The sequence below is a fragment of the Bufo gargarizans genome, chromosome 1 (assembly GCF_014858855.1).
Source record: "Bufo gargarizans isolate SCDJY-AF-19 chromosome 1, ASM1485885v1, whole genome shotgun sequence".
Classification (NCBI taxonomy): domain Eukaryota; kingdom Metazoa; phylum Chordata; class Amphibia; order Anura; family Bufonidae; genus Bufo; species Bufo gargarizans.
The window spans coordinates 363311794-363334728 of record NC_058080.1 but is presented as its reverse complement, the minus strand read 5'-3'; positions in this window follow the sequence as shown (position 1 = coordinate 363334728).

Sequence of the window (22935 nt, the reverse complement as noted above, 5' to 3'; positions counted from 1 at the left end):
CTGAACAGGGTCACGATTCGAAGGCTTTGACCCTTACGCACAGAGATTGTTCCAGATTCTCTGAATCTTCGGATGATGTTATGCACAGTTGATGATAATAGATGCAAAGTCTTTGCAATTTTTCGCTGGGTAACACCTTTCTGATATTGCTCCACTATCTTTCTGCGCAACATTGTGGGAATTGGTGATCCTCTACCCATCTTGGATTCTGAGAGACACTGCCACTCTGAGAAGCTCTTTTTATACCCAATCATGTTGCCAATTGACCTAATTAGTGTTAATTGGTCTTCCAGCTCTTCGTTATGCTCAAATTTACTTTTTCCAGCCTCTTATTGCTACTTGTCCCAACTTTTTGGGGATTTGTTGACACCGTGAAAATTTGAATCAACGTATTTTTCCTTTAAAATGATACATTTACTCGGATTAAACGTTTGATCTGTCATCTACGTTCTATTACAAATAAAATATTGACATTTTCCATCTCCACATCATTGCATTCAGTTTTTATTCACAATTTGTTTATTGTCCCAACTTTTTGGGAATCCGGTTTGTACCTTTCATTAGTTATAATGGCTCATTTTGTCTGAGGAGCAATTATCAGGGGAAACAAAATGGCCGCTGTCCCATTAGTTCACACAAAACCTGTCCTGATCACACAGGAGGACAAGTTACTTTACAACACTGAGGTAAATAGCTGGACAGACTATGGTAATGTGTTGCTGTGGTAATGGAGACTGTAAACAAGTGCTGCTGCTCATCGGCCACACCTCAACCTCCTCTCATGTATCCTCATCTTCTCCATTCCCACAGAGATTCACCTGTATTATGATTCCTGATAAGCAGAGCAGAGAGGAGGATGAGGCCGCACTATGGCTCATTGTGGTGAAGTAACTTGTCCTTCTATGTGATTAGGACAGGTTTTGTGTGTACTGATAGGACGGCGGCCATTTTATTTCTCCTAATGATTGCTCCCTAGACAAAACAAGCTATTCTAAGTAATGAAATGTATTTGTGAATATATTTATTACTAGCTGAAGGACCCGGCTTCGATTGGGTATATTTAATCTATTTCATTAAATGTTTGTGTGTGTCCTTAAAATATATCAATACTATCCACTATAACATTGACATCTACAGCACCCCACCCCCTTAACAGTGACCTCCACAGCCCCCCACCCCTTAACACTGACACCCCCCACACAGTGCCCCGTCCCTTAAAAATGGACTTCCACAGCAGCCACCCCCTTAACTTTGACCTTTACAGCAGCATTCCCCTTTAACAGTGAGTTTCACAGCACACCACCCCCTTGATGGTGACCTCCACAGGGGTCCGCCCTTGTGGCCTTTACAGCAATCTGCCCCTTAACACTGACCTCCATAGCGGACCATCCCCTTAATATTCTGTACAATGCTTTGAAGAATGGCTGTAAAATAGTATCCAGAAAAGCACTAACTATGGCAGGCTCCCTTTCTCCTTCCCTATTTGTGGCCAACACTAACAAAAACAAAAAATGTGCAGAGCGCGTGGTTAAATTACAAAGGCTTCACTAGGTGTGGCAGTCACCCGTGTAAAACATGTAAATATGTATTAGTCCAAAAAAGCTTCCATAATGCTGACCACTCAACCACTTTCACCATAAAAACTTACATCAATTGCAATACCACGGGGGTGATCTATGTTATGCAATGTATTCAGTGTGATTTGATGTATGTTGGCAGCACCGTACGTAAATTCAAAACCAGAATACTTGAACATCTGAATTATATCACAAATCCATCTATTATTAACATCTCGGGTGCTGTCAAACATTTCATCCACACACATGGACGTAACATGGGATTCTCCGTGCGTTTGCAATTGAGAAAGTGATGGCACCAAGTAGGGGAGGAGATTATCAAAAGAAAATACTCCTTTTGGATTTTTGGATTTTTTTTTGTTAAATACAAGTACTTGTTTTTTCTTTTGTATTGGAGCCCTGGATACAGTTTCATGATGGTTCCAGGACGTCAGTCACCATGCAGCACTTATATATGCATTTTTCTTGTGCATTGTCTTTTCTATTCTATTTTTTCTTTTTCATCTGATTGTACATTTACTGTGATATATTTCAACATATTTTTTTCATTATATTGTATTTTATTTTATTACAATGATATGAAAATTGCAGCTGTGGTCATCCATGTCATCCATTTCCACATGTAGATTTTTCTACAGGCTTACATTTTATTTGAATCTCCAATATTTTGTATAGCCCTGTTCACATGGTGCGGTTTCTCACACCCTGCACTTGTGCTTTGCAGACAGACTTCCCTGTTTGTGCTGCTTCAGCCCAAGCGTGGAGATGTGGGAAGCATATCATGTGGGGCCATTTTAAATCTATGTTCTTTGTAAATTATGCTTCAGGTGTGGGTCTGCAAGCTGATTGATTTGTGACATCATGTTACCACCACCCACTAGATGGGGGAGGGTGCAGTGGCGTTGCTAAGGCTGGTGTCACCCGGTGCGGTAGAAAATGGTGTCACCCCCCCTGGAACAAGTCATGTAGGGGACGTCCTTCAAGCTCCGCCCTGCCACCGCGGTGCCGCTGACATCCCTTCACATCCTTCACTGAGCCTGCCGACTGACCCAAGCGGTAATGCGGGGGGGAGGGTTTGGATAGTAAACAGACCGCTGATGTGGGAGGGGGGGGGCTAAGCAGACAGATTGCCAACGGGGGGGGGGGGGGGAGGGGGATTTTTTGGGGGGTTGGGGGTGCTAGCAGGCAGATCGACAATGGGGGGGGTCGGATAAAAAAAATTGAGAACAGGTTCCCTACTCAACGGCGGACGCTCGGCGTCACGGCACATACACCATATATATCCAATACACATAAATACACCATATACATGGTACACATACATAAATACACTATACTATACAGCAGCACATACCTCTCACATCAAGGGCCTCCTAGGTGACGTCTCCTCCGATGTAGATCTTCTATGTCATCATCTTCTCCATTTGGTCCAGCCACTTCTTTCAGCCGCGTCTCGTCTCTGAAGAGTGTGACACACGGACATCTTAGTGTCCTCACTTTTCTATCATCATCCCCCAACCTGGAGTCCCCACAGTGTTTTCCTGCGGCTTGCTGTGCTTCCCAATACCCCCAAATACAGTACAGACCAAAAATATTTTTTTATTTTCATGACTATGAAAATTGTAGATTCACACTGAAGGCATCAAAACTATGAATTAACACATGTGGAATTACATACATAACAAAAAAGTGTGAAACAACTGAAAATATGTCATATTCTAGGTTCTTCAAAGTAGCCACCTTTTGCTTTGATTACTGCATTGCACACTCTTGGCATTCTCTTGATGAGCTTCAAGAGGTAGTCACCTGACATGGTTTTCACTTCATAGGTGTGCCCTGTCAGGTTTAATAAGTGGGATTTCTTGCCTTATAAATGGGGTTGGGACCATCAGTTGCGTTGTGGAGAAGTCAGGTGGATACACAGCTGATAGTCCTACTGAATAGACTGTTAGAATTTGTATTATGGCAAGAAAAAAGCAGCTAAGTAAAGAAAAACTAGTGGCCATCATTACTTTAAGAAATGAAGGTCAGTCAGTCCGAAAAATTGGGAAAACTTTGAAAGTGTCCCCAAGTGCAGTCACAAAAACCATCAAGCGCTACAAAGAAACTGGCTCATATGCGGAACGCCCCAGGAAAGGTAGACCAAGAGTCACCTCTGCTGTGGAGGATAAGTTCATCCGAGTCACCAGCCTCAGAAATCGCAGGTTAACAGCAGCTCAGATTAGAGACTAGGTCAATGCCACACAGAGTTCTAGCAGTAGACACATCTCTAGAACAACTGTTATGAGGAGACTGTGTGAATCAGTCCTTCATGGTAGAATATCTGTTAGGAAACCACTGCTAAGGACAGGCAACAAGCAGAAGAGACTTGTTTGGGCTTTGTATGTTCTCCTGTATTTGCGGTGTTTCATTTATATCAGCTCTATTACTTGTAGATACTGTGACACAGTGAGAGAAAACAGGTATTTTCCTCCCAGCATGTGCTGCTGGGCTGATTTACAGTCAAGTGAGGTCAAATACCGGACCAGATTTTAAATGCCGGTCCGAGTTTTGTCAGCACCTGCCTGTCCTTAAATAGGCAGCTGGGCTCAGAAGCCAGGTCTCTGTGTTGGGATCCTTGTGTCTGGATGAAGGCTTGCTACCTGTTTGGTGTGAAAACAGGTTGGTGCTGCTGTTAACAAGGACTCTTTGAGGCAGAATTGCTGCATGGTGTGACTTACCACCAACACCGCAAGGTGACTTTTTGTTTGACTATGACTGTTTGTTTTGTCACTTGCCTAAAGTGTGAATAAAACACTGAACTGTTTGATCCAAAGAACTTGTTGTTACCTCTATATTGCGTCCGCTAATCCTGGCTACCAGAGCGAGTCCCCACAATTGGTGGAGGATGCCGGCAAGTGCAGTGAGGTTGGCATGAAGGCTGAAATATTTTAGTTTTTCCGGGCACGGTTGTATGTCTTACATCAAACCTATGTCTCTCGACAAAATGAAACCTGTCGTGAAAGCCCTCATAGAGGCTAACCTGCAACAGTGGGAGGCTAATAAGCAGCAGCAGGAAACCAACCAGCTGCTATTGCAACATGTGATGGCTTTACAAGCGGCAGGAGCATCCCAGAGTGTCCATGATGCCTGAAAAGCGTTCTGTGCGGCGATCCCCCAAGATGACCCCCTCGGATGACGTTGAGGCCTATCTGGTGTTCGAGAAGGTGGCCATGAGTGTGAGACTACCCCGAGATCAGTGGGATGAGGTCGTTGCTCCGTTCCTGGCATCCGGACCCCAGAAGGTGTTTTTCACCTTACTAGATGATCAAGCGGATGATTACACGACAGTAAAGGGTGAGATTCTGGCAAGACTGTGGGTGAATGTGTTGGACCGGGCCCAGCAGGTACATCAGTGGGAGTTTAACCTGGCTGAACCCACGAGACCTCAGTATTATGATCTGTTACACCGTGAAGAGTTCCACTGCAATGCTGGACCGTCTATTGGCTGATGTATTCCGGAGGGCTTTGCCGTACCATCTCCAGCACTAGATCGGCCAGGTCTCTCCTGGTAATGCCCTTGAGATGGTCGATCTGGTTAAGCACTATGAAGCTACAGGGGAATTATTTTGGGAGGGGGTAGTCAAACATCGGAAATCTCCACCCCAGACCCGGCGACTGATGCCAGCAAAACCCGCCTGGGATAAACCCCCTACAGACCTAGCTCCGATAGTCTGCTGGTGGTGTCAGGAGCCTGGCCACATAAGGACAGACTGTCCTCATCAGGGCGAACCCATGGATACTAACTATGGCTACCGCCACTCCTTGTATGCCAGGAAGCTGTGTGCAACAGGTACTTCAGAGACTGTAGACAATAGCCATCTCTGTGCTAGCTGGAAGTGGGAGACACTCTGGCGGTAGCTCTGCTGGACTCAGGAAGTCTGGTGTCCCTTATAAGAGCTTCCCTGGTGCAGCCCGCCGAGTATACTGGCCGAAAAGTCGGGGTCGTGTGCATCTATTGAGACTTAAAGGACTATCGCACCACCCTGTTGTCTCTGTCAACGGTGGCCAGCAGGTGTACCTATGAGTTGGCCGTCGCCATCAATTTACATTATGAACTCATAATAGGGAGAGACTTCCCGGCACTGTGGCCTGCTGTGAGAGTGACTCATACTCATGAGACAGGGGTAACCCTAGCAGAGTGGCCCGGCTCAGGGGGGAGACCAGAACCCTGGGAACCTGAGACCGAAGGGCCACCGTTTTGTGGTGAGTGCTACTTTGGTGGAAGAGGGGAAGACAATCCCGCTAAGTGTGATGGTAGGAGACGTGGAGGACTTGCCGCCAGGTCCTGAATTGGCAGACCTCAATGTCTCTCGGGATAATTTTGGTACCGCCCAACGTCGGGACCCAACCCTATTCCGCATCTGGGAAAATGTGTTAATATTAGATGGTAAACCACAACAACCTGGGGCAGAGTCAGTGTTTCCCCGTTTTGTGGTTCATCAAGATATGTTGTATCAGGTAAACCAACTACGGGAACAGTTGGTGGTCCCCGAGGCTTATCGCAATCTTGCGTTAGATCTAGCCCACCAACACGTTCTCGGGGGTCACCTGGGGCTGCAGAAAACTCAGGATCGTATTCTACAGCGGTTTTACTGGCCCAGAATATTCAAAGAAGTGGAAGAGTTTTGTAAGTCTTCCCTGACCTGCCAGATAACTAGCCCCCAGCCACATTTCCGTAGTCCCCTAGTACCTCTCCCGATTATCGAAGTACAGTTTGACCGAATAGCTATGGACCTCATAGGCCTAGTACCGAAGTCTGCCAGAGAGCATCAACACATCTTAGTCATTCTAGACCACGCCACTGTGACATACCTCAGCCAAACTCATAGCTAAGGAGTTAATGCAGATGTTTTCCTGAGTAGGACTACATAAAGAGGTTATGACAGACCAAGGGACCCCTTTTATGTCCAAGGTGATGAGGAAACTCTGTAAGTTTGTGCACATAAAACAACTACGGACGTCTGTTTACCATCCGCAAACGGACGGACTAGTAGAACGGTTTAACCAAACATTATAAAGTATGTTGAAAAAGGTAGTGTCTAAAGATGGGAAAGACTGGGACTTCCTTTTGCCCTATCTCATGTTTGCAGTGCGAGAGGTACCCCTGGGTTCCCACCGTTCAAACTGCTATATGGCAGACACCCTCGTGGTCTCTTGGACGTGGCCAAAGAGGCGTGCGAACAACAACCCACTCCACATAACATAAAAGTGTCATTGAGTACGTTACCCAGATGCAAGATCGGATAGAGACAGTGTTGCCTCTTGTTAGGGAGCATATAGAGGCAGCTCAGCGAGCCCAGAGTTGGGTCTATAATCCGCAGGCTCTGGTCTGGATCTGATGCAGACCGTGGACAGTAAGTTCCTGGATCGGTGGCAAAGGCCCTACGAGGTACTCGAGAAAATTGGAGATGTAAGCTACAAGGTACACCAGCCAGGGCAGCGAAAGCCGGAGCAGGTTTACCAAGTGAATTTACTCAAATCGTGGAGAAATAGGGAAACCTGTACAGAAGACAGCCCGCGGCCGGGTTTTCTAGGAGAAGAGGTACCGGCCCCTCTGTCTGATGCAAGAGAGGCGGCTGCCACAGGAAAAATTGCTGACAGCCTCTCCTCTAAACAGACTCAGGAGGCCAGGGAGTTCGTTAGTCGGAACACGGATGTGTTCTCAGACCTCCCTGGACACACTTCCATAATCCAGCATTACATGGTCACTGAGCCTCAGGCAAAAATCTGATTGAAAACATACCGGGTGCCCGAGGCTCGGCGACAAGCCATATCGGAGGAGGTGCAGCTAATGTTGCAGCTAGACGTCATTCAGGAGTCAAAAAGTGAGCGGGCCAGTCCTATAGCATTGATATGCAAGCTGGACGAGATGTTACAGTTTTGTAATGACTTTCAAAAACTTAACGAGGTTTCCAAATTCAATGCGTATCTCATGCCCCGGGTGGATGAGCTTATCGAGAGGTTAGGACAAGCCCAGTATTTTTCTGTTTTGGACCTCACGAAAGAGTACTGGCAAGTGCCCTTGGGGAAGGATGGCAAAGAGAAAACTACCTTCATCATACCTGAGGGGCTGTATCAATATATCAATCTTACCCTTTGATCTGCATGGCGCCCCCGCCACTTTTTAGTGACTAATGGACATTGTGCTTCATCCACATCGTCGGTATGCTTCGGCTCACCTGGATGATATTGTCATCCACAGTACCGACTGGGAAAGTCACCTACCCAAAGTGCAGGCTGTAGTGGACTACCTTCGGAAAAAAGCTGGCCTAACTGCTAACCCAAAAAAAGTGAGATAGGGTTAGAAGAGACTAAGTACCTGGGGTATGTCATTCAGCGCGGAGTCATCAAACCCCAAGTGAACAAAATAGAGGCTATACGAAATTGGACCAAACCTGTCGCCACTAGGCAAATAAAGTAATTCCTGGGAATGGTGGGCTATTACATGAGGTTTGTTTCCCACTTTGCTACTCTAGCCGCTCCATTGACAGGACTCTTGAAGGGACACAAGTCAGTGATGGTTCGCTGGGATGAATGGGCAGAAGAGGCTTTTTCCACTTTGAAGTCAACCCTGTGCGGGTCACCGGTTTTGGTGACGCCCGACTTCAATAGGGAGTTCGTAGTGCAGACCGATGCCTCCAAAGTAGGCCTTGGTGCTGTACTGTCTCAAGAAGTCAACAGGAAGGAGCATCTTCCTCAGCCCTAAGCTCACCTCAGCCGAGACCCGATATAGTATAGTGGAGAGAGAGTGCCTGGCTATCAAGTGGGCACTAGAATCTCTCCGCTATTATTTATTGGGGAGAAAATTCTGCCTGGTGACTGACCGCTCCCCTCTCAAGTGGATGAGCCAGGCCAAGGACAAAAATGTCCAGGTCACCCGATGGTTTCTCTCCCTACAAAACATTAAGCTTTCAGTGGAACACAGGGCACGCCGGCTTACTGGGAAACGCGGATGCCCTGTCCAGGGTACACTGTCTGGTGTGTGTTCACCCCCTCAGGGTTGAACAAAGTGGGGGGGGGGGGGTATGAAGGCTTGCTACCTGTTTGGCGTGAAAACAGGTTGGTGCTGCTGTCAGCAAGGACTCTTTGAGGCAGAATTGCTGTATGGTCTGAATTACCACCAACACCGCAAGGTGACTTTTTGTTTTAATATGACTGTTTGTTTGTTTTGTCACTTGCCTAAAGTGTGAATAAACACTGAACTGTTAGATCCACAGAACTTGTTGTTTCCTCTATACTGCGTCTGCTAATCCTGTCTACCAGAGCGAGTCCCCACAATACATAAAACATATTAAAAGGTTAATGCCTCAGGCACATTGCTATATTTTGGGTCCACGTCCAATCTGCATTTTTTTGTGAATTGATTTCAATGGGGCCGCAAAAAATGTGGAAAGCACGTAGATTTCATCCATCCATAGTGCCATTTCACAAATTATATAACATGTCCTATTCTTGTCTGTGTTGCGGACAAGAATAGACATTTCTATAATAGGGACCTAGGAATGTGCGGGATGTGCACAGCCTATATTTGTATTTTGCGGATCTGCTGTTTGTAGACTGCAAAATGTGCATGAGGGCTTTGGGCGCTGCCACACATAAATTTTATGTGTGCATCTGTTTGTCCAAAAATGCCTGACTTGTGCAACTTTTTCATACCGTTTTCTTTAACTGTTTTTAGCCAAATATTGTGTTTGTACATCTTGTACTTTTATATAGAAAAGCAAGTGCGCCATCCTGTAATGTCACTTCCTCAATAGCAGCGCAGTATGCAAACACAATTAATTGTTAAAAAAAAAACATAAAAAATACCCAACACACATTGGCCCTTTTTCAAGCAGGACAAAAAACAACAATGGACGAAAAGTCAGAAAATGAGGGAAAAGAGGTCAAACCCAGAGCTGTGCTTTTAAAATAATCACCATTGACTCAAATGTCTAAAAAATGCCACTAAATAAAATAAAAAAAATGGATGTTTGCACTGCGTTTAACCTCTTAAGGACTTAGGACGTACCGGTACGCCATGTTTGCTGAGTCCTTAAGGACCCAGGGCGTACCGGTACGTCCTAAGTTTAAAATTACATTGCGTCGGGGGTTAATCGGTGCAGGATGTCCGCTGAAATCATTCAGCGGGCATCCTGTCACAACGCCGGGGATGGGGGGGTTATGTGACCCCCCCGCATCGGCGATCGTCACAAACTGCAGGTTTTACCTTATCCGGTGGGCGGCGGTGCCATTGGGTCCCCATGCGGCTGTATTGGGGACCCGATGGCATGGAAGACTGTGCGATGCCTTCCGGTGACGAGCCTGTGAGATCCAGCCCCCTTGATCTCACAGGCCGGAAGCTGTATGAGCAATACACACTGTATTACTCATACAGCCAATGCTTTCCAATGCAGAAGTATTGGAATGCGTTGTAAAAGGGATTAGACCCCCAAAAGTTGAAGTCCCAAAGTGGGACAAAAAGTAAAGTGAAAATAAAGTGGAAAAATAAAGTTCCCCCCCCAAAAATTAAGTTTCAAGAAAAAATAAACAAAAACGTCATTTTCCCCAAATAAAGTAAAAAAATAGACATATTGGGTATCACCGCGTCCGTATCGACCGGCTCTATAAACATATCACATGACCTAACCCCTCAGATAAACACCGTAAAAATAAAAACTGTGCTAAATAAACCATTTTTTTTGTCACCTTACATCACAAAAAGTACAACAGCAAGCGATCAAAAAGGGGTTTGCCCACCAAAATAGTACCAATCTAACCGTCACCTCATCCCGCAAAAAATGAGCCCCTACCTGAGACAATCGCCCAAAAAAAAAAAAAAACTATGGCTCAGAATATGGAGACACTAAAACATCATTTTTTAAAAAAAAAAAAGCTGTTATTGTGTAAAACTTGCATAAATAAAAAAAAGTATACATATTAGGTATCGCCGCGACCGTATCAACCGGCTCTATTTAAATATCACATGACCTAACCCCTCAGATGAACACTGTAAAAAATTTAAAATAAAAACTGTGCTAAATAAACAATTTTTTGTCACCTTACATCACAAAAAGTGTAATAGCAAGCGATCAAAAAGTCACATGCACCCCAAAATAGTGCCAATAAAACAGTCATCTCATCCCACAAAAATCATACCCTACCCAAGGTAATCGCCCCAAAACTGAAAAGATTATGGCTCTCAGACTATGGAAACACTAAAACATGATTCTTTTTGTTTAAAAAAAGAAATCATTGTGTAAAACTTACATAAATAAAAAAAAAGTATACATTTTAGGTATCGCCGCATCCGTGACAACCTGGTCTATAAAAATATCACATGATCTAACCTGTCAGATGGATGTTGTAAATAACAAAAAATAAAAACTGTGCCAAAACAGCTATTTCTGCCACCCTATCACGTAGTTTCTAAAATGGGGTCACTTTTTTGGAGTTTCTACTCTAGGGGCGCATCAGGGGGGCTTCAAATGGGACATGGTGTCAAATAAACCAGTCCAGCAAAACCTGCCTTCCAAAAACCGTATGGCATTCCTTTCCTTCTGCGCCCTACCGTGTTCCCGTACAGTGGTTTACAACCACATATGGGGTGTTTCTGTAAACTACAGAATCAAGGACATAAATATTGAGTTTGGTTTGGCTGTTAACCCTTGCTTTGTAACTGGAACAAATTTATTAAAATGGAAAATCTGCCAAAAAAGTGAAATTTTTAAATTGTATCTCTATTTTCCATTAATTCTTGTGGACCACCTAAAGGGTTCACAACGTTTGTAAAATCAGTTTTTAATACATTGAGGGGTGTAGTTTTTTAGATGGGGTTATTTTTATGGAGTTTCTACTGTAGGGGTGCATCAGGGGGTCTTCAAATGGGACATGGTGTAAAAAAAAAACAGTCCAGCAAAACCTGCCTTCCAAAAACCGTATGGCATTCCTTTCCCTCTGCGCCCTGCCGTCTGCCCGTACAGCGGTTTACGACCACATATGGGGTGTTTCTGTAAACTGCAGAATCAGGGACATAAATATTGAGTTTGGTTTGGCTTTTAACCCTTGCTTTGTTATTTGAAAAAAAAAAAAATTTAAATGGAAAATCTGCCAAAAAAGTGAAATTTTGAAATTGTATCTCTATTTCCCATTAAATCTTGTGCAACACCTAAAGGGTTAACAAAGTTTATAAAATCAGTTTTGAATACCTTGAGGGGTGTAGTTTCTTAGATGGGGTCACTTTTATGGAGTTTCTACTCTAGGGGTGCATCAGGGGGGTTGAAACAGGACACGGTGTAAATAAACCAGTCAAGCAAAACCTGCCTTCCAAAAACCAAACGGCGCACCTTTCACTCTACGCCCCGCTGTGTGGCTGTACAGTAGTTAACGGGCCACATGTGGAGTGTTTCTGTAAACGGCAGAGGCAGGGCAATAAAGATACAGTCTTGTTTGGCTGTTAACCCTTGCTTTGTTAGTGGAAAAAATGGGTTAAAATGGAAAATTAGGCAAAAAAAATGAAATTCTCAAATTTCATCCCCATTTGCCAATAACTCTTGTGCAACACCTAAAGGGTTAACGAAGTTTGTAAAATCAGTTTTGAATACCTTGAGGGGTGTAGTTTATAGAATGGGGTCATTCTAGGGTGGTTTCTATTATGTAAGCCTCGCAAAGTGACTTCAGAGCTGTAGTGGTCCCTAAAAATTGGGTTTTTGTACATTTCTGAAAAATTTCAATATTTGCTTCTAAAGTTCTAAACCTTGTAACATCCCCCAAAAATAAAATATCATTCCCAAAATAATTCAAACATGAAGTAGACATATGGGGAATGTAAAGTCATCACAATTGTTGGGGGTATTACTATGTATTACAGAAGTAGAGAAACTGAAACTTAGAGATTTGCAAAAATTTTTCTAGATTTTGGATAAATTAGGTATTTTTTTATGCAAAAAAAATATTTTTTTTACTTCATTTTACCAGTGTCATGAAGTACAATATGTGACGAAAAAAATATCTCAGAATGGCCTGGATAAGTCAAAGCGTTTTAAAGTTATGAGCACTTAAAGGGACACTGGTCAAATTTGCAAAAAATGGCCAAGTCCTTAAGGTGAAATGGCCAAGGTCCTTAAGGGGTTAAAGACGGCCCTGTTTATAATGGTTCGTTTTGTCTGGGGAGCAATCGTCAGGAGAAACAAAATGGCCGCTGTCCCATTAGTTCACACAAAACCTGTCCTGATCACACATGAGGACAAGTTACTTTACAACACTGAGGTATAGTGCTGCCTCATGCAGCTAAATACCCATTTTTTCAGGTGACAGAAACCCTTTAAAGTGTAACTGTCATTTCACTACCAAAAATGAAATTCCTAACATATGTGATGCTGAAGGGAAGCTATTCATGAAGCTTTACTTTTTCAGTTACTTTTACCTTTCTGATGTCTGTATTCAGCACTTAGCAACCCTGTTTCTCTGTGCCTGTATTTCAGCATCTTCCTAAGAGCCTCCTCACCCCTCATTTTATTACGTAATTTTTATACCACCAAGCGGGCAACATTGATCTGGAGCAGCATGGTGGACCAGTGCCTTGGAGCCCTGAAATCCTTGGTTTGAATCTGACAAGGGCAAGATCTCCATGTTTGTCTTTGTTCCTCCCAAAAACATGCTAAGGCCTCATGCACACAACTATGTCCATATGTTGGTCCACAAGCCATAGATCCAAAATATGGATACCTTCTGTGTGCATTTAGCATTTATTTGTAGTATTGTCTGCAAATCAACTATTATAGGACACGTTCTATAATTTGCACAATGACCACGCAAATCTGCAACAAATATGGATGTGTGCATGCCCTCCTAGAAATGAATGGGTCATTTTGCTATCTGCACAAAACTTTGATAGTACATGGATAAAAAAATATGTGTATAGGGAAATTTGATTGTGAACCCATTTGGGGCACTCATTAGTCACAATAAATATCCAGAGTGCTGTAAAAATCTGTGTGTGATATAAGCAAAGGAAGTAAATAATAACCCTGCAAATTGAGTACTAACATTTCTGAAAAATAGATGCAGTTTGTCTATTTAAAGTCGAAATACAGACACAAACTCATGCGGTTATTGCACACACAATATTCTGAGTCCTTAGTTGGTGGCCTGGGAGAAACTTTTAGAACGTTGTTCAGCATCTCCTATTTTACAAAAGTACTTTACATTAAAACATTTTTGAAAAGTGTTCACATCCCCCAAGATCACCATTAGGCTATCTCCCCCCCCCCCCCCCTCAATTTAGCGTCTTGTTCTCACAGGAAAAAAACATCCTGAAACAAGGCCAGGTTAGTGAAGCAAATCCTGAGATGATCAGAGCGATAACAAAAAGAGAAAGAGAAAACTGTCTTTATCAGTCGCCTCATGTTCTGCAGCCTGCCCTTTATAGGAATGCATTTTTCATTGAAAGAAATGAACAATGAGACCACAAAAGTAGAGGTGGAGGAGGGGATGGCATGATGCTGCTTGTGAGATCACTGAGAAGCTAGTATTATACAGTATATGTTCATATTCTTTTATTTCATCTGTACTTTAGCTATTTTGTAGTATCCTACATCTAAAAAAGCTGAAGAAAAAACATTTTTACCTGAGTCTTGACATCACCAGAATAAGAGAGCCATGCCCCTGAAGATGCCATCAGCTCAACGCATTGGGCAGCTGGGCCTGGTAGTATTACAGTGTTTCCTGTAATTTTGATAGAATTGTTTTACTTTATCCTGTTTTCACTAGTATTAACTTTTGTTGGTACTTACCAGCTACTTGTTGTTTACTTATTAATTCTGTGCTGACCATTATATATATATATATATATATATATATATATTTGCTACAACTGATCTATTTGTATTATAATGCTTGCCACAGTTCTAGCCATTCTTTGTGGACTGTGTCCCCTATTTTATTATATTATGTGTTTTTATTATTAGGTATTTCATAAAGATTACATTTTATATATGTTTTTGTTAGTTGGTGCTGTTTTTGTAGGTGTTATATAATATTGATATTAATACATCCAGACATATGATGTATGTCAGCGGCCACAGATTCCGTTGACAAAGGTCACTGGGTGACCGAAACATTCGGATACTATATGTAGCTTTATACAATATGAAAAATTAGACTGTATAGTATATGGAGCTTTTTGCACCATACACAGTTAGGCTTCAGCACTGTGGCAGCCCGAAACAGCTTAATGGTGGGGGTGCTGGGTTTTGGGCCCCCTCTGATTTGATATTGATAAGCTATCCTGAGGGTAGTTAATCAATATCTATAGTCTGGGAAAACCCTTTAACTAAGAAAAAGCATATCTAGGCTGGAAGGTACAAATCCAACAGCAGTAGATAATAATGGAACAGCAGCCAGATTCCCATATATTCTATCCCATGGGATATGGACACGTCCGTATCATCTCTGAACAGATTTCTGTAGAGTAGAAATTTTAGCTCTCTTTATAACATTTAGGGCCTATTCATACGACCGTATACTTCCCTGTTCATGTGCGCAACAGACTGCACACAGGCAGCAGACGGACCCATAAAAGTCAACAGTGCTATTCACATCTCTGTTTTACAACAAAGACCAAGTGTCCCTGTCAATTAAGTCTGAGCAGGTCCTATATTGGACCATATTTCAGGGAACATTGACATGGAGGCCATTGGAGACAATAATCTCCTGTGATCACCAGGTGTATGTCTTACATGGATATACAGACCTCAGTGCCATACTGCTGCTACGCGGGTGATTTCTGTGTAAATTAGGCTGGCCATATACATAAATTGTTCAACAGCTATCTTCTCTAACTCTCCCATAAGCATGCCTGTTCAGCTTGGTTAAATTGACATGTTGCTAGTTCAACAGGGTTAGGGTGTGTGTAATAGGTAGTTACCAGAACCATGCATTGTTGCTTATCTACTCCCTAGCTCTCCTTAAGGGAGAATACTGCCTGTCTCAATGCTTAAATGGGTTATCCCATGGTCAGCATTTATCACCTATCAGACCACAGGGACCCTGCCATCCCGATGGTCATGACTGTCCTGTCTCGATGAAGTGGTAGCGTGTAATGTCGGTCCACAACATAATTCACTGCTATGGGACTAATAGAGATAATGATCTGTCATTTATGCTAGATACGCATAAATAATGTTACCTTTATTCTATGGTATTGTTAGAGCCAGTGGTGTGCATATATCTTAGTGTGCTCTCCCACCAATGAGTTGTATGATTTTTTTTTTTAAGTTGCACTCTGACTCCCACTTTATCCAACTTCTAAACGTCAGAACAAGTGATTCATAAATTAGGTATTCCTTCTAAACACCATATTTCACAATGTATTAAAATCAGAATAATGGGATAAAAAATAATGTACATGGTTAAATCACTACCTATACAGCTCTAAATCTTCTGATTCCAGTTATATGGTGCACTGAACTAACCCAATTTGTAACTGCTGGAAAATGTTGTGAATCTATGATGATAACAGAACTTCAGTGCTGGGCCCCATAGCAGTTGAGTGGTCTGCTTCCATGGTACAGTATAGTTGCCAACTGTCTTGATTTTCAGAGATGAGACAGTACTGGCAAATTTGGGCTGGTCTGAAAATGGGCAAGGCTAACATAAACATCACCAATAGGGTAGCGTTCCTGGGTGAGGGCATTCCCCAGGGCGGGGCTTAGTTGCCCTGATTTTAATACAGGTAGGTACACCACTGGTTACAGCAATGCCAAGTATGCATTCAGCAGCGTAGCTACTATGGAAGCAGGGGAAGCGAAAGGGGCCCAGAGGAGGACAAATGGATTTATTTTCAGGGCCCAGAGAGTGGTGAGCATGGTGCTCCTAGTCCTAACACTGGTATTACTCACTGCTCCCTGGTCTTCTTCTCCGGGTCCCTGCAGCGCACAGCTTTAGTAGGGTGCGTAGGAGCGATGCTGTGAGACAGCAGGACACAGTGTGGTGCTTGTATAGGCACAGTGCTGCACAAAGAGCAGAGATGCCGTAGGAGGAGTAGAGTATGAATGTTATGGAATATTATGCAATCCTAGCATTTTTTTTAACAGCATTAACTGTGTGGGTTAAATAAAATGATAATGTTATAGTTCGGGGTTGTTATGAATGTGGTGATGCCAATTATGTGTGTTTTCTCATTTAGATTTTTTGACACAAAAAAGAATGTCAATTTTTTTATGTTAATTTTTTTTTTCCCCAATAGGCTTCCATAGATCGCAGACCCAGTGGCCATTGTTAGACCCTAGGCTGCTATCACAGTTAATCTGCACCCTGTAGTCAGGCTACAGGGTAGCTGATAGGTGGTAACAGTTCAACCGTCAAACCCCTAAGGAGCTGTGGTCACTACTGACCATGGAATCACTACCCACCACTATGTCAGTACTTGTGGCATGTAGTGAGTGAGCTGAAAGAAGGGGACTGGGGCAGCTGCATTGCATTGCTTTACACATCCTAATGGAGAGTGGTACGTCCATTAGGACTGGGATTGGTGCAACTAATTTGACACCCTGATCTGGATGCTGGTAAACATCTGGGTTGTGGTATCAATAAAGGGCCTAATTTGGCACAGAGGCCATATATGACAATCTCAGAGCAAGTATCCTGTCAGATTGATGGGTGAAGAGGTTGATAACATGCATAGAAGTCCATGTAACACTACCCGCTGGGGTCATGTACAGTTACACAAGGACAGGAAGATCCATGTTGGCCGACATGATAACCCGATGAATGCAGGTACTGCTTCAATCTGTTCTATGTCAGGTTGTAATGCAGGGATGTGAGCCAGGTCCAGAGTGAGATCTGCATGTAACATATCTCTAGCTACTATACAACCTGAGTCAGAGGTGTTAGTAGCAAGGAGGTATTTCATACCTCCTTGGCTACTGAAGGGAGCATTTGGGGCAAGTAATGTAGCCTACCAGCTCTGGCCCCTAACTTTGGACTAGAACATGTGGGGACTTTTAAGCAAGATTCTTCTAGTCCGAAACATGTTATTTATTATTTAGCCCTCTAATTCCTGAATAGAAGGGTTTTGCAATATAAAGTTACCGTATTTTTCGCCCTATAAGACGCACCAGCCCATAAGACGCACCTAGGTTTTTGGGGAGGAAAATAAGAAAAAAAATATTTTTAATCAAAAGGTGTGGTTTTGGTGGGTTTGAAACTAATGGTGGTCTGTGGATGGCACTGTTATGGGGGGGGGGGGGGGTGTCTGTGAAGGACACTGTTATGGGGATCTGTGGATGACGCACTGTTATGGGGGGATCTGTGGATGATGCACTGTTATGGGGGGATCTGTGGATGACGCACTGTTATGGGGGGATCTGTGACGTAGAAGGCAATACAATTGAATCTAATACACTCAGAAGAGATGAAGGACCTGTGGTGACATCACAGGTCATGTGATCAGCAAAACAGGCTGTGATAGGATGACCTGGATGATGTCACCATCATGTGACCAGTGCAGGATTGGACCGGAGTGAAGAGGAGAAGGAGCCTAATGGTGATGTCTGTACATGAGGAGAGGTAAGTGAAGGGAGAGGCAGAGCAATGCTGGGAGTTGTAGTTATTTAACTGGGATGTATGTTAGGGCTGAAGGGAGGGATGTTATTGACATGGAACTGTGTGCTTGAGGTGGCTGGGGGAGGGAGTGATGTTATTTACATGGGACTGTATGTTGAAAGTGGATGGTGGGGGGGAATGATGTTTATGTACATGGGACTTAATGTTTAGGCTACGTTCACACTTGCGTTTGGGGATCCGCTTGTGAGATCTGTTTCAAGGCTCTCACAAGCAGCCCCAAATGCATCAGTTTAATCCCAATGCATTCGAAATGGATGCGGATCCGTTCAGAATGCATTCGTTCGGCTACGTACGGCCCCCCGTTTCGTTTTGGAGGCAGACCCCAAAATGCTACAAGCAGCGTTTTTGTGTCCGCAAGGCCTTGCGGAGCCAAAGGATCCGTCCTAACTTACAATGTAAGTCAATGGGGACGGATCCCTTTGCATTGACACAAAATGGTGCAATTGTAAACGAATCCGTCCCCCATTGACTTTCAATGTAAGTCAGGACGGATCCGTATTGGGACTTAGAAATTCAAATCTAATACAAACGAATCGGTCCTGAACGGATGCATTCATTTGTATTATCGGTGCGGATCCGTCCTGTACAAGTACAGGACAGATCCACACGAATGCAAGTGTGAAAGTAGCCTTAGGGAGTGATGTTTACATGGGATTGTGCGTTGGAGGCGGCTGAGGAGGAGGTGATGCTATTTTCATGGGACTGTATGGTAGAGGGAGGATTATAACTGCAGGGGGCACTACAGATCCAGGGGACATTATAGGCAGTCTTATTACTACTGGGGGCTCTATAAGGAGGGTCTTATAGATCCGCCTTATTTCTACTAAGCGCAGTATGGGGGCCTTATTACTACTTAGGGGTCTGTAGAGAGCTTTATTACCACCGGGTGAACAATATGGGGCCTTTTTTCTACTGGGGACTCAGTGAGGGTATTATTAATATGGGAGGGCTCTTCTAATAATGGGGGCATTGTTGAGGAGCATTATCACGGTTGGGGAAGTGTTACTAATGAGGGCATTCTAGAAGGGAATTACTATTGGTGGGACTATGAGGAGCACTATTACTATGGGGGGTAGTAATGTTTCTTCAGGATAGTATTTGCGGGTATTGGGGGGCAGGGGGGGCACAGCAAGCAGCATGATAACACTGTGGGGACTCCAGTTGGGGGATAATGATAGAATGTGAGGAAGCTAAGATGTCTGTGTGTCACACTCTGCAGAGACGAGGCGGCTGAGAGAAGTGCCCGGACCGAATGTAGAACATGATGAGAGAGAAGATCTACAGAGAAGATGATGACAGAGAGGAGACGTCACCTGGAGGCCCTGGATGTGACAGGTAAGTGCTGCTGTATAGCAAGTACAGCAAAGTGCGGGGGGCCAACATATTTATTGGGGCTTGTGCCCGGATCTTTTGAGACCCTAGCAACGCCCCTGCTGTGACGGACACTCTTATGGGGGGGGATCTGTGGCTGGCACTGTTACAGGGGGGGATCTGTGGATGGCACTATTACAGGGGGGGATCTGTGGATGGCACTGTTACAGGGGGGGATCTGTGGATGGCACTGTTACAGGGGGGATCTGTGGATGGCACTGTTACAGGGGGGGATCTGTGGATGGCACTGTTACAGGGGGGGATCTGTGGATGGCACTGTTACAGGGGGGATCTGTGGATGGTACTGTTACAGGGGGGATCTGTGGATGGCACTGTTACAGGGGGGGGATCTGTGGATGGCACTGTTACAGGGGGGATCTGTGGATGGCACTGTTACAGGGGGGATCTGTGGATGGCACTGTTACAGGGGGGATCTGTGGATGGCACTGTTACAGGGGGGATCTGTGGATGGCACTGTTACAGGGGGGATCTGTGGATGGCACTGTTACAGGGGGGATCTGTGGATGGCACTGTTACAGGGGGGATCTGTGGATGGCACTGTTACAGGGGGGATCTGTGGATGGCACTGTTACAGGGGGGATCTGTGGATGGCACTGTTACAGGGGGGATCTGTGGATGGCACTGTTACAGGGGGGATCTGTGGATGGCACTGTTACAGGGGGGATCTGTGGATGGCACTGTTACAGGGGGGATCTGTGGATGGCACTGTTACAGGGGGGATTTGTGGATGGCACTGTTACAGGGGGGATTTGTGGATGGCACTGTTACAGGGGGGATTTGTGGATGGCACTGTTACAGGGGGGATTTGTGGATGGCACTGTTACAGGGGGGATCTGTGGATGGCACTGTTACAGGGGGGATCTGTGGATGGCACTGTTACAGGGGGGATCTGTGGATGGCACTGTTACAGGGGGGATCTGTGGATGGCACTGTTACAGGGGGGATCTGTGGATGGCACTGTTACAGGGGGGATCTGTGGATGGCACTGTTACAGGGGGGATCTGTGGATGGCACTGTTACAGGGGGGATCTGTGGATGGCACTGTTACAGGGGGGATCTGTGGATGGCACTGTTACAGGGGGATCTGTGGATGGCACTGTTACAGGGGGGATCTGTGGATGGCACTGTTACAGGGGGGATCTGTGGATGGCACTGTTACAGGGGGGATCTGTGGATGGCACTGTTACAGGGGGGATCTGTGGATGGCACTGTTACAGGGGGGATCTGTGGATGGCACTGTTACAGGGGGGATCTGTGGATGGCACTGTTACAGGGGGGATCTGTGGATGGCACTGTTACAGGGGGGATCTGTGGATGGCACTGTTACAGGGGGGATCTGTGGATGGCACTGTTACAGGGGGGATCTGTGGATGGCACTGTTACAGGGGGGATCTGTGGATGGCACTGTTACAGGGGGATCTGTGGATGGCACTGTTACAGGGGGGATCTGTGGATGGCACTGTTACAGGGGGGATCTGTGGATGGCACTGTTACAGGGGGGATCTGTGGATGGCACTGTTACAGGGGGGATCTGTGGATGGCACTGTTACAGGGGGGATCTGTGGATGGCACTGTTACAGGGGGGATCTGTGGGTGGCACTGTTACAGGGGGGATCTGTGGGTGGCACTGTTATGAGGGATCTGTGGGTGGCACTGTTATGAGGGATCTGTGGGTGGCACTGTTACAGGGGGGATCTGTGGATGGCACTGTTACAGGGGGGATCTGTGGATGGCACTGTTACAGGGGGGATCTGTGGATGGCACTGTTACAGGGGGGATCTGTGGGTGGCACTGTTAGGAGGGATCTGTGGGTGGCACTGTTATGAGGGATCTGTGGGTGGCACTGTTATGAGGGATCTGTGGGTGGCACTGTTATGAGGGATCTGTGGGTGGCACTGTTATGAGGGATCTGTGGGTGGCACTGTTATGAGGGATCTGTGGGTGGCACTGTTATGAGGGATCTGTGGGTGGCACTGTTAGAGGGGGGATCTGTGGGTGGCACTGTTATGAGGGATCTGTGGGTGGCACTGTTATATATGTACCATCCACAGACCCCCCCACCCCATAACAGTGCCATCCATAGATCCCCCAGCCCATAACAGTGCCATCCACAGACCCCCCCACCCCTTAACATTGCCATCCACAGATGTTCCCCATAAAACTGTCATACACAGATTCCATCCCCCCCCGCCCCCGCTCCAGTGCTGCAGTATACAAATATAAACTGTCTCATTCAATTAAAAGTGATTACACATGCCCCCCCACTCCTAATATTACCGTACATCCTAACAGCTTCTGTACAACCCAGGCAGGCCGAGTGGCTGGCCAGCGCGTCACTCACTGACGTCACTTGCCTGCGCTGCCTGCTTCATTTATAAAGTAGGTGGCGCAGGCATGTGACATCACGGAGTTACGCTGCCAGCCGCCCGGTCTGCATTCTACAGAAGCTGTTAGGATGTACGGTAATATTAGAAGTGGGGGGGCATGTGTAATCACTTTAAATTGAATGAGACATTTTATATTTGTATAGTGCAGCACTGGAGCGGCGGGGCCGGACTACAGTGACTGCACCACCCCGCCGCAATTGCCGGCTCCCAGCTCCTCCTCCCAGTCCCTCCCCGCTCTCGCATACATTGCAGCTAGTGATGTAAAAATGTCAGCATTCGCCCCATAAAACGCGGGGGTGCGCGGCATCTTATGGGGCGAAAAATACGGTACTTAAAAAATTGTCTCCTTCACTCACTATGCCCCCTACTGTTGTAAAAGGTGCGGCATGTAAACATTACCTCGACACAAGTCTGTAAATTCTCCGCCTTCCCTCACTGTGAGTGAGGTGTTCCCTGCTGTACTTCAGTCATACAGTATACTTGATAGGCATGCAACATTAAAGGGCTTCTGTCACCCCATTAAACCGTTATTTTTTTTTTTTCTTTACTAATAATCCCTACACTGCGATCTCATCATACATAAGCTAATTAATGATTTTGGTTCAGTAGAATTTCTTAAAAATCGATTTTTATAATATGTAAATTACCTTGCTACCAGCAAGTAGGGCGGCTACTTGCTGGTAGCAGGCGAATCCTCCGATGGTAATGACGCCCCCTTTGCTTGTTGATTGACAGGGCCAGGGAACGGGATAGTTCTCTGCTGGCCCTGCCTGTTTTGATTCAATATCTTGCGCCTGCGCCGCGGCCGTACCTCTCTTCAATCTGCGCAGGCGCACTGAGAGGCGGCCACTCACTCGGCCGCTCCATCCTCAATGCGCCTGCGCCGATGACGTCACATCTACACCCGGCGCAGGCGCATTGAGGAGCGAGCG